Source organism: Cimex lectularius, unplaced genomic scaffold (assembly GCF_000648675.2).
Source record: "Cimex lectularius strain Harlan isolate CLEC.00 unplaced genomic scaffold, Clec_2.1 scaffold34, whole genome shotgun sequence".
Taxonomy (NCBI): Eukaryota; Metazoa; Arthropoda; class Insecta; order Hemiptera; family Cimicidae; genus Cimex; species Cimex lectularius.
In genome coordinates, this window is record NW_019392635.1 from 623652 (window position 1) to 637219 (window position 13568).

Here is a 13568-nt window from a genome sequence, read left to right on the forward strand (position 1 = left end):
TTTCCCAAACGATGACTTATCTTAACTAATTGCGAATTAATTACTAATTGCTGATCTAGAGTGATGATTAATTGCTCTTGATTGATAAACATACAAGATCGATATATTCCTCTTCTCGCTCAATTTGGCATTAGGAGATAGTTTGAGCGTATATTATCGTTTAAAAAAGTCCTAAATTGATTTCTTAAATCAACCTCAAGGTCCTGTGTCGTTTAATCGCCTCGGAGGTCGAATCATGCCTGAATATTTGCAAGGTCCTTCGGTCATTGAAGGAATAAAGCATTCTCTATTATCCCCATTAGTATGTATTATATGACGTACTATGGCTCCGGCTACATAATCTTTTTCTGGACCACTATGTCATTTTAACATTTACAATTACGTCAGTGAAACCTTTCCTTTTGTTGTATGGTATATTTTTGTGCATAAATACATTGACCTATATATTTCAGCTCGTGTTCACATAGTTGACATGAAATATCAAAGTCATTCTGTCATTCAATTCATCGAAGTTACACTTGATCTTGAGGTTATGAGCAAAAATTACATCAATGATTTTTTTAACGAAATCGGAACTTCCTTTATTTATTCCCTTTTTGTCGGCCAGCCTTCTCACTGGATCTCAATTGGAAAAAAATGAGTGGTTTGAAAATAATTCAGTTTTGTTTTGGAAATATTCAAGTTGATCAGGAAAAATTGTAATTGTATTTTGTGCTTTTTAGTATGATATACTCGGTTCAACATTTATTTTTACATCTGTATTGTATTGTTCACAATCAACACGTTTTGTAAATCACTCAGGTCCTGAAGATGACCCGAATAAAGGTCGAAACCCTGGGATAAAAATGAAAAAGGAATTTTTCTAAAATACTTTGTTCCTGACCGCTCGTCACGACTTCAACAAATGATGTAATTGATTAGTGAAACTTAATTAAGGTCCCTATGTTTTTTGAGGGTTTTTGCATTTGTCAATATCACACACAATAAAAATCTAGACATTCTGTTTTGCATAAAGACGAGGTAACAGAAAGTCTAGGAAATTTTGTAATTGAAATGTACAATCATGTGACGAAATATATAAAACATTTACAATATAATGATTTTTTCAAAGAAATAAAGAGTAGACTAGTAAATCTATTATATAATCCATATGATGTGCGAAAATATTACATAATATAAAATAGTAAATTTAAGTAAATGCCGTTCAAACGATGTAATTACGACTACGATAAATATTCTGTCAGTCTGTATTTTCTCGTTAGTAGAAGTTTTCGTTTTTAACCGATAATATTCAGTATTGTTAATAAAAATGTCTGATAAACGATTATTACCAATACTCGTTGGTAAAGATCTGTCGGCATATCTTCTTTGTAACTGGCTCGCACTCACAGCTTCTATGAAAAATCCAAGTCTTATCTCATCCAGAAGCAATAATTACGCCTTAACGTTCATCTCATACGTTATGTAAATTTTCGTTAATCTGCCCCGAAGGCTTTTACAAATTAAAGACAGCTGGGCAAGGGGTCTGTTTCTTATGTTACCTGATTTGACCTGATTTCCAAAAAAAAAATATTACGAATAAATACGATTACTTCACACCTGGTCAATCGCCACAGCGTTGACATAATGTCCAGAGTAACATTTTAATTTGTACCACTTATTAACTTTCTAGAATTTTGCACTTTATAAATGAAACATGGGCTGATGTGGCTAAAACTACGATTATATGTGTGGTGATTAGTGACCGTTAATCGATAATTATTCAGAAATCGTGAGATGCGGTCTGGTGTGATGTAGGTTTCCGAAAAACATTTTCTTTATCGTGTCAACGTTTCGATCTTTATTGAGCCCTGAAGATGATCTCAATAAAGATCGAAACGTTGGCACGATAAAGAAAATGTTTTTCTGAAACCTACATCACACCAGACCGCATCTCACGATTTCTGAATAACTTCGATTATAGTTTGATCGTACATAACGAAACACATTTACAATATTTGAGTTTCAAAGTAAAACCCGCCTTCGACAATATTGACTTATGTCTTTTAAAATGATCCATTACTGCCATTACTATAGCTCGATAGTTGTCACTTCTCACCTATTTATTTCTTAAGGAGTTTGATCATTCGAGTTCAGGATTGCGGGCCGTTCATAATCTCGTAACAGATTCATCTCGTTCCAATAGTCTTACATTTTTTCATCCGGATAAAATCGATTAATAACGGTTCAAAGAATTTCAGCTTCATTGAGCATAGTATTATGGAGTGCAAAAGGTCCATTTAACGAATTAGATAATAATAAGAAATAGGAAATTGTCATTACAGATTTTAATTGTGAAAATTTACTTGCACTTCGCATTGGAAAATTTTTTGTCTGAGTACGTTTAACCTTTAAATCAACCAGCTTTCACTTTTTTCTCTCTTCAAAAGGCATATTCCGTTCATTTTATAAATTTGTAGTTTCAGTGACTTTCAACCGACAAATTTATATAATAAAATAACTGTAGTATGGTACAATCTGCAAATTTTGAGAAAAGTGAACAAGGCTTGTTCGAGTCCGCACAGGAATACACCCATGTTCCTTTCACGTCAAAATAGTGTTATCAGCCATGAAAGAGGGTAATAATATCATTGGAACAATTGTCAGCACGAGGTCAGCCGACTCTAATTTATTACTGAGTACGGAACTGCATTGGCGTTTTACGAGGGTGGAGATTATTAGATAAAACAACTTCGTCGGTAGACAATTTTTAAGTAACTACCTTTATCACGCGATTTTGTCTAAATGTGTTTTTCTTCTTCGAACTAAACCTCATATCCTATTGACTACTTCAGAAATTAAAGCCCTATTTTTATCTCTATCGATAGTTGTTAAAGTGCAAAAGTAAACAAAGAACAACATGAGTCTGGAATTTTAAATTTGTTATCAAGATGGATACCATATTTTTACGTAACTAAAGACGTAAATGAAATCTTAATAATTATGTAATAGCTTCTTTTTTTTAATTGATTTATTTTGCGATATTTTTAATTATTTTGTAAGAGAGTGGAGGAAATTTATATGACAGTCAATCCGGAGTGAGTGATTAGATTATTATAATAGGTAAACACTTGTAACAACACAAATGTATTAAAAAAAGTAAGCAGTCAGATAGTCATGGTTGGTAAAAAATTAATGCAGGTTTTGAAAATTTGTTTTATTTTCGTAGGTGTGTCATGTAAACAAAGCTAAATCCTCAAATCTAATTTATGGATTATAATAAATACTTTTAACTGTACAACACATTTTAGTTTATGTGTGGTGTTTAGTGACCGTCAGCCAATATATATTTGGAGATCATGAGATGCGGTTTGGTATGGTTGGTAAGTTTAGAAAATAATTTTCTTTATCGTGCCAATGTTTCGATCTTTATTGACTTCATCTTCAGGGCCTGGGATTTATAAACATTGCTTAAATTTTGCAAATACATGTAGGGTGTGGGAAATAATTACCTAATTATCCGTGTCTATAAAATCCCGAAAGGATAATCAAGCCGAACCATTACAGTTTTTCCCAATGTCGACTCCTTTCACCTCAAAGAAGCCGACTCCTCATATAAAAATGTCTTTCTATCCCGACTTCCTTCCTCACCCCTTCACAATCCAACTTATATAAACATAAAACATCAATATCTCACTGGCACTCTCAATATGACACACAAGAATGACACATCTACACAGAAAGCAAACACTTTGAGTGAGTACAAATACTTTGATTGAATTTAAAATTTCTAGCATTCTATAAATTCAATTTTTTGCTTCTTCTTATTTTTTTCCACATCCTACATGTATTTGCAAAATTTAAACAATGTTTATAAATTCCAGGTCCTGAAGATGATCACAATAAAGATAAGAGAGACGTTGACACGATAAAGAAAATGTTTTTCTAAAACCTACGACCAGACCGCATATCGCGATTTCCAAATAGTCATTTTAGTTTATATTGAATTTTATAAGAGTGAGGACCTGTGAAATTAAATATGTCCAAACATTTTCGTCAAATCTATTTGTTCGAAGAAATACGACCCAAACTGCGCGTAACATCAATACTGTTTGGGGGAGGGAAGCATTAGCGAATGCGAGGGTGCAGCGATGGTTTCAGGGAAGTCGCGGTAGGCCTTCCATAGAGGACGACGACCAACTCAAAACGTTGATTGAAGAAAATTCACGTAAGAAAACCCGGGAAATTGCGGATGAGCTTCGTGCTTTCTGCTCAACCGTTGTTCGCCATGTTGAGAAAATTGGTAAAGTAAAGAAGCTAGACAAGTGGGTACCGCACGAACTAACCGAAGTCCAGAGAAATCGACCCTTGAAAATGTGCACGTCTCTCTTCTGTTGCGCCACCAAAATTTCTCGATCCAATCATCACGTGGGATATGAAATGGATTCTGTACGCATGGAGGCATACAGGCCCAGTGGTTGGACAAGGATGAAGCGCCCAAACTTCCCGTATCCAAAAGGTTATGGCGACTGTTTTGTGGTTTTGTGCTGGGGTTGTATATATATAATTGCTGAATTATGGTGAAACTATCACAGCAGAGAAATATTGCCAAGAAATTGGCAAAATGCACGTGAAACTGCTACGTCTTTGTCCACCATTGTTAAACCGTAAGGGGCCGATTCGTCTTCACGACTTAACGCCTCTTAACTCTTAACACCAAGCCACATGTCGTAATAACGATCCTGCGGAAACTTAAGGACTTAGGATATGAAACTTTCTTACGCATTTTGATCACTTATTGAGGTATAAAAGTTTTAGAGAACGCGGTGAAGCAGAAAACCCCTTCGAAGGCTACTGTGTGCCGAAATCAAAAAATTTTGTCAGCGGAATAAAAGCGCTTAATACACATTGAAAATATGTATAGATCGTGATGGAAAATATTTCGAATAAATTTTCTTTATTTTATAAAAATGATTAATAGTTTTGACTACTTTGTCAAAATATGCGTTATTTTTGCACCAGCCCGATAGTCCAAAATCAAAACTGACAGAAAGCGGAAAGAGGACAGTTGGTTAGTTTAAAATGATGTTAAATGTACCTATATTGGTATATGTACAAACTTTGAGTCAGTAGGTAGTACTCAGTGGTACTCCACAATATATTTTAAACTTTGGTTAATAGTCAGTTTTCATTAGATTTTATGTTGCAGTGATAATATTGTTAGCAGTACCAATATGTAGCAGTTTAATGATTTTTGATTTCAGACACTACGTAATGCAATAATAGTAAAATTTCATTAGTAACCAGTACTGGTGGCTTAGTAGCGTTTGATTACTATTGATACATACGGTTAGCAGTTTCGGTATGTAACTGATTTAATAAATTTTGATTTCCAGACAGTCAGCAGTATATAATATAATAATAGTATCGTTTGGTTAGTAGTCAGTTTAGGTAGGTATAATACTAGCCTGAGATTAGTATTGGTACATATGGCAAGTAGTTCCTATATGTAGCAGTTTTAATAATTTTTGATTTCCAGAGAGTAGGCAGTTCATAATAAAATAATAGCAACATTTGGTTATAGTCAGTACAGATTGGCATAATAGTAGCGTATGATGGTTTTAGTGGTTAGCAGTTAGAAGTAAAATCCGACCGATACAAGAAAGAAATTAGTTGTTTAGTTTTATATAATGTAAGTTGAGTTTGTTTAAGTGGCAGTAGCAATTGTTTGAGACGACTGGGCGTTTTCCGCTTTTATATTTAGGTAGACGTCCTACTAAAGTGTTTTATTATATTGCCTAGGATCCTCATGCAATCTTCTGTTGTACAAAGGTTCCGACATTTTGTTTGACCTTAGCAAACCCATTTGAACCGATTGTTTGGTGCCGCAGCAAGGATTCGTAGGTAGAAGTTACCCTTTGGCCAACTCCAACCCGTGGCCAAATCTTATATCACAACTTAGGAGCCTAGAATTATATTTTTTATTTAACTTCATGAGCGGGATTCGAGCCCACGACCTTCGGTGAGTTCGAATCCCGCTTATGACACTATCGTTTTCAGTTCAACCAAGACCTTAGATAAAAAGTATCATTAATTTATATTTATTTAGAAATCGTGAGATGCGGTCTGGTGTGATGTAGGTTTGAGAGAAACATTTTCTTTATCGTGCCAACGTTTCGATCTTTATTGAGATCATCTTCAGGGATCAAAGTGTTTGTCTTCTGTGTAATTGTGCCAATCTTGCGTGTCGTGTTGTGGGCACTCTGGGCCCTGAAGATGACTCAATAAAGATCGAAACGTTGGCACGATACTTGTTTCTCTCAAACCTACATCACACCAGACCGCATCTCACGATTTCTAAATGAATATCGATTAACGGTCACTGTTCACCACACATTAATTTATATAATTAATATGTCAATTATGACCACTACATGCACATATGGAATAAAAATATAGTTGGTGTTTGGTTTTAGAAATATATTACTCTCATTTAACAACCTTATTTTGATAAGGATAATTGTTCTTATGAATGGTTATATTGTAGTTGAGGGTACAAAATTGATTGATAAAATCGTATTAATTCTTGAAGAATCCTATCGCGATCAATGCCCCTTATCCATAACGCGCAGGGATATTTTTCCCCTCTTAACCGACGGTTGGTACCGGTCTGATTGTACGTTTCTCCCACTCGTTCTTTCGAGGCTCAGTGACCGTTAGTGAGCCCGAGTACCCGTATCGCCGACGAACGAGTGCCCCCTGCTAATACGAAATTGTTATGACGGCGTACCTGTTCGTGAAGTGACTCGTGTGCGTTTCCAGTTCCTCGCCCTCCGAGATGGTACATCGACGCCAAAACGTTTGACACCCGTAATAATTTCATATTCATTTTTATCTATTCGAGAAGCATACATGGCTCATATTCGTTTAGGATGTCTAGGGATAGAAAATTCGATAAGAAGCTCGTGATCACGTATTGGAATTTGGATCACTTGATACCTAGGCATACAGTGTCAACCACAACAAAAATAAATACTATACTAGGATTCTTATTTTTTTATTGTTTTCTACTCCATCTTAATTTGCTCCAAACAAATCGAATTAATTAAAGCCTGAATAAAAAATATTCAGGGCTAAACTGTAAGTGTTATCTTAAATATTTGTTTGGGTACCTTAAGCTTTCGAAACGACCTATTTGTTCATACATTTATAATTCGGTAAATGGAGTGTTTATATAATATTATTTTATAGTAATGGAAATAAGTGTGGTAAGACGTTTATTTTGGAAGAAAACTCAATTGTTTGAACCGTTGACACGGTTTTTTCATGTCCGTCACGAACCGTTGACCTAAGAAATTAATGTGCACGTGAAGAACAATAAAAGATTAAAGCTTTTAAAGCAATCTTGAAGAAACAACATAAGTGGACACATGTAATGCCTCATAGTACTCATTGTTAATTGATATTTTTACACAAACACACACACGAAAATAACCACGAATCGTGAATGGAATAAATAATTATCATGTTATTCAAGATCAATAAAAATTTGATGGTTTAACATTGCAGTCTTGGTAATAGTACAAATAACATTGTTTGTAGTCATTGACTACACGAGATCAATAATAATCTTATAACTTTATAAACTTTATAATACAACACAATTTTATAAACTGCATTAAGTTTTTTAGTACCATAGTCTACAAAGTACTCGTTCTTCGGAGTTTCCTGAATTTTTCATCAGGTTTTTCAATAATAGGTTACAAAATGGATGAATTCAATTGACTTATAGTCGTAGATTTCATTGACTTCATAAGATCGATACAAACTTTAAGTACTGCATTAAGTTTATAGGACAAGCTACATATTATTCAGAAATCGTGAGATGCGGTCTGGTCTGATGTAGGTTTCAGACAAACATTTTCTTTATCGTGCCAACGTTTCGATCTTTATTGAGATCATCTTCAGGGCTCAAAATGTTTATCTTCTGTGTAATTGTGCCATTCTTGCGTGTCGTGTTGAGAATGGCCATAGGCTACAAAGTACTCGTCCTTCGGAGTTTCCTGAGTTCTTTCATCACGTTTTACGATAATAGGTTCATAAATGGATGAGTTAAATTTAACATTATAATCATTGATTTCTTTGACTTAATGAAATCAATACTAACTTTAATTATTGCATTAAGTTTATCGGACAATAGGCTACAAAGTACTCGTCCTTCGGACGTTCCTGAGTTCTTTCATAACACTAAATTTTTAATTATTTTATCAGCTTCTACTTAATTATATAAATACTCAATTAATTATACACAATTTTTTCCAAATGAAAAATTTGTGTCACAGGCGGGATTCGAACCCACGACTTTCGGCCAAATACGCCGCTGCTCTACCACATGAGCTACCGTGACTTCGATCGCCCATGCCACAAACTTCTCATTTCGACTCGCGGATTTTATTCCAATTGTAAGCAAATCGCGGCTTCATATAAAAACAACTTTTTATTAACGATTGTACTACGTTAGCGGGACTGTGTACGATTCACAGGTGTGATTCTAGATTAATACTAAATTTCTAATTATTTTATCAGCTTCTACTTAATTGAGTATTCTTTCATAACATTTTCCAATAATAAGCTCAAAAATGGATTAATTGAATTTAACATTGTAATCCTAGTTTTATTTGACTTAATGAAATCAATACAAACTTTAATTATTGCATTAAGTTTGTAGCACAATAGGCTACAAAGCACCCGTCCTTCGGAGTTCGCTGAGTTTTTCATCACGTTTTCCGAAGTTATTCATCACGAATAATAAGTTCAAAAATGGATGAATTGAAATTAGACTTATAGTCTTAGATTTCATAGACTTCCTGAGCTCAATACAAACTTTATAAATTGCTTAAATTCACTATTTTTCGTGGTCTGCTTGACCAATTAATATCATTCAATTAATTTATAAATTGCATTAAGTTTATAGGACAAAAGGCTACAAAGTACTCGCCCTTAGGAGTTTCCTGCGTTTTTTCCCTTTACGATTATTTCCTAATTTAACTAAATAATTAATTTAATGCTTGTACGTTTAAAGTTTAGCCCTGATGATTGTGATATTGTAGAAAACTGTGCAGTAACAAGATTTCTTCCTATTATGCCATCCTTTGAACCTATTATCTGAGCAAATCCACAAAAGAAAATAATAAACAATATAGTTAGAATAGAACAAGAAATTACAAATTTTGTAAACATCTATTTTTAACCGATTACTTCAATCGGAATAGATTTTTTTTAAATGCTATTTTTATAAATCCTGCCATTTCAAATTGGCTGTCTTTGTTAATTGTGCAGTAAATTTAATAGTAAACGTTAGAATTTTTTCTTCATGTGTGAATAATTTAACCTGACAATGTTATAATGACAATCACAGTCGTACTAGACGGCTTGGAGCCTACACTATTTTGAGTGATAGAAGCAAGATCAGGCGGACCCAAGCCGTCACCGCAATTGACCGGGAGATTTGATTTTTTTTTAAATTTAAGGTTTTTTAATGTATGTATTGTCGCTTTTCTAACGACCGTTTATTAATGTAGACGGGTTAAGAAAACTATGTTTTATTGGTTAATGTTTTGTTTTGAAGGGTCGTATAGATAAAGGTCCATTAGAGAGGCTATTGCCGTCTATTTTAAGATAAATTTAATAGAAATGGATTCCTCCTAATAACCCAGATACGAAAACGTACTTTAATATACTCGGTTAATTTCGGAATATTAACAAAATGGTCTAAAACGACGTTTCGTATTGTTTTATTTTTTTGCAAAGTATGGTTGAATTGAAGAGTAAAAGCACTTTATCCGCGCCAGTCTTGCCGTCGCCAATCGGACCGGACGGGGAATTACTGTCACGAGCGGGACTCGAACTCACGAACTCCGGATCAGTACCCCGACGTTTCAATTGACTACGGCTTCGCTAATTTTTTAACTCAATCATACTTTGTATTAAAAAACAGATCTAAGAAAGTAATTACTTTCATAAATAGATCCAACTAAAAACATAATGTTTTAATTAGTTTAGAATTGTATTTAAACAAATGAGGAATCTGTATGTTGTATGTTTCCCATGATTGTGGTCTATCTGTGTTGGTCAGGCGCGTTTCACCTTCTCGCCATCTTCAGTAGAGATTCTATGTATTATTCTGTCCAAATTAGGCAAAATAAAACACTGATAAACGACTAAAGATGGGGAAATTCGGAAAAGGCGTCTGGATTAACAAAACATCGAGGATAGACGGACCAGCATGATAGTAGACGACCAAACTTCATGTTCATTTCCCTAACTTGCATTTTCTCGTATGTTTGTCCTTTTGCAACTTTTGCATTATTCACTCATAAAACTATACGTGAGGTAGAGCAGAGAGGCTGAAAATGTCATAGAAATCATGTGTAAAATTCCAGTACATGGGGAAGAAGTGGATCAGGATGATCGGAAAGGACCGAACATCAAGGTTCATAACCTGCAGACATCGAGAGGAAATCTCTCAGTATGGCGAATTTCTAAGAAGTTCAGAAAGCAGTAGAAAGAGTAAATAAGACTGAACCAATAATTTTGTTATATTGACAATTGATGATCAATGATAGACCAGACTTTGGAATTGTTTCATTATTACAAAGTATTTTATGTTGAGAAACCACAAAAAGGATCTTTCTTCAGAATCACCATATATTCATTTCAAGGTTTCGTTTTTCCAAAAAATACGGTTCAAACGATTCTTACGTCTTTCTCCTCCCGTCATCACGTAGAGGCAGGAGTCACGTCCTGCCCTTCGTCATAACAGAGAAAAGGATCGTGATCCTTTTAAAGGGACCACACATTTCTCTCCAACTGTATAAAAAAAGCCCAAAAGAGGGCGGAAACGGAAGGCGGAGGTAGGCACAATGATGTCCCCATTTTCGGACCACCCTCCGTACGCGAACATGAGTGCTAATGAATCACCTCTCATTTCCTCCACCCTCATATTTTGCCATAAACGGTTACCCGTGTTAATTGCGCACTAACAGGGAAACTGGCTTAAGGGTTAAGGGTCAATTGGTGTACTTTCTTGTTTCTGATGTACGACTTTTTTTTTACTCCCTCTTCTTAAGGGATCTTAATCGCAAGGGATACAGGAAAGTACTCCTGGGAGGTTTTATTCATATCTAACGCTGTGGGCTTGTTAATGTTAATGTTGTTGATGTTTATAGAATCATATAACCATTATGCTATTATTAAGTGAAGAAGTTCTATCTACACGGTTGTTGGTTGAAAAAATGCAACATAAAGTAAATTCACGTTTCAAGATTAAATACATCAGTGGTTAAATGATTAATTGTTTCAATATAATAGCGTGTAACATTATGAACCACAGTATATGGAATATAGAAATTCTATTTTGTACTTAACATTAAAAAAATACTTTCCTAGAAAAGCGGAAATATAATGGAAGTCAGTGAACAACCGTTTCCTTATCTGGAATATATTTGTCAATGAGTCATTGTCGGCATTTCTTTTTGACTCGCACATCAAACCGTTTCGAATTGTTCAGTGTTTCAAAAATATATGTATACATAAATAAGACCATGGTGTGAGCACGGGGCACAGAAAGTAAATAGGAAGTTGTATAAATAGACTTATTTTCTTCTATTAACTTGCACCACGATCTGCTCCAATCACCCTAGTCCGCCTATTCGCTGTTTTTTGCTAGCACAATGTGTTAAACCTTTGAATTCTAGGTTGTGTTAAACTGTGCGAAATCGTTCTGAGAGGGAAGACGGTCTTCAATTCCTGTTCTTCAGAACTGACTTAACCGTCTTCTTCAACATACTTAGCCGTAAAAAATTTTCTTTTGAAAAAATTCGGATTGGAATGAGATAATTACTGTTTTTCCCAGATTTTATCTATGCTCAATCATGTCCGACCGTTATTAACGAGAACAACCTTTCGAGTTTTTTTTATCTATAACATCTTCATAATTTTTCGGATATGTTTTATGAGTTCTTTATTAATCAATAACTGTTAATTATTAATTATTTGTTAACTGTTAATGTTTCATGTTTCGCATTTCTTTAATAGCAAAGATAAACGGATTGAAGAAGAATAGATAAAAAGCAAGAGTGCTAGAATAGAAAATCGCCTTGTAAATTTTTCGGTGAAATGGCCTTATCCAGTACATAAGGAAAACCTGATCTTAAAACAGTTTACGAGATAGCACTTTGTTCACACAACCTATGGATCAACACACAACACGGATAGCATTTAGCATCATTTATTTGAATTACCCTTATCCAGGGGTGTCTGTGGCCGCAACGGTATAGGCGTTGTCACGGCGATCAACACTGTAAGGTAAAGGTACAGTGGCCATGCATTTTTTTTTAAACTAGACATACTTACAAATTGGGCTTTTTTTTCAAAAACACCGACACCCTGGGGACCTTTTCACTTGTTGGGAACCCCTGAATAAAACAAATCAGTTACAAGTTTCATTGATTACACATATATTTATATGTGCATATACATTTATATTTTTAGATGCTTCACTTGCTTAAATGGCTAGTGACGAGATTTTCTCCTGCCGAGAAAACTTGATTTTTTTAAGAGTGCATTTTATTTCGAAGAACCAAGCGCTCCCTAGTGGCACACTTTGATTAGACCAAGTTAAACAGAACTAAAATAAATAAGCATGTGTGGTGATTAGTGACCGTTAATCGATATTTATTTAGAAATCGTGAGATGCGGTCTGGTGTGATGTAGGTTTCCACATCCAAAATGTAATTGTAATATGTAAACAATGTTTGTAAATCCCAGGCCCTGAAGATGATCTCAATAAAGATCGAAACGTTGGCACGATAAAGAAAATGTTTTTCTGAAACCTACATCACACTAGACCGCATCTCACGATTTATAAATAAATAAATAAGAATCTGAAGTAACACGAATCTAGTTATCTCGATGGTGCGATGCTTTCCAGTTTCCGTGTGTTAGTCTTCCTGAACTGTATGTTCGTATTCTTTGTGATCAATAACGGATCTCGTAATCGGTAGAAAATATCTTAGCAAACAGGAGTAGTATCATGATTAACTACAAATTGAATGAGCGTAAGTATTTGGTGGTGACAAATGTTTTCGTTGCAATAATCGAAATTGTCTTGTTACTGTATAGAGCAAAGTTCCAATCGTGCACTATGATCTAATGATTTTCTAGTGTGAACCTTTCTACATCGTGATAGATTGACATACCGGGTAATTATTTACAAACTACCCCCTTTTATTAGGACTGGTCTTAACATATTTTTTTACGTAGAATCTGAATCGGAAGTCGAACATTTTTTTCAACGTACGGGACGGCCCCACGGCTCAGTAACCTTTTCTACAAATGGGAAGGTATCATTTTGAATACGGAATTCAATTTTATAACTTTTTTATTATTTTACTTCGGGCACTTTTCTTGTAGAGATTGTCGTTTCCAAATGACTTCCTTAAGATTTTGCTTAGTATGGAGATCGGTGTGCCCATTTAAAAATTTAATTTACTAGGATTAACTTAATAAAGTTATTAGGAGTAATTGTA

General features: G+C 34.6%; 1 protein-coding gene across 4 annotated transcripts in view; it reads left to right on the forward strand.

Annotated features, from left to right (window-relative positions):
• Nucleotides 1-13568, forward strand: part of LOC106661968 (rhotekin-like) — a 100001-nt gene that overhangs the window by 49130 nt on the left and 37303 nt on the right. For 2 of the 4 annotated variants that reach the window (XM_014385751.2, XM_024225522.1), the window contains exon 1: nt 6679-6849. The exons of the other annotated variants lie outside the window; for them this stretch is intronic. The gene's annotated coding sequence lies outside the window, so the exon portion shown is untranslated. Of the gene's footprint in view, nt 1-6678; nt 6850-13568 lie in introns of those variants that run through there. 4 annotated transcript variants of the gene reach the window in all.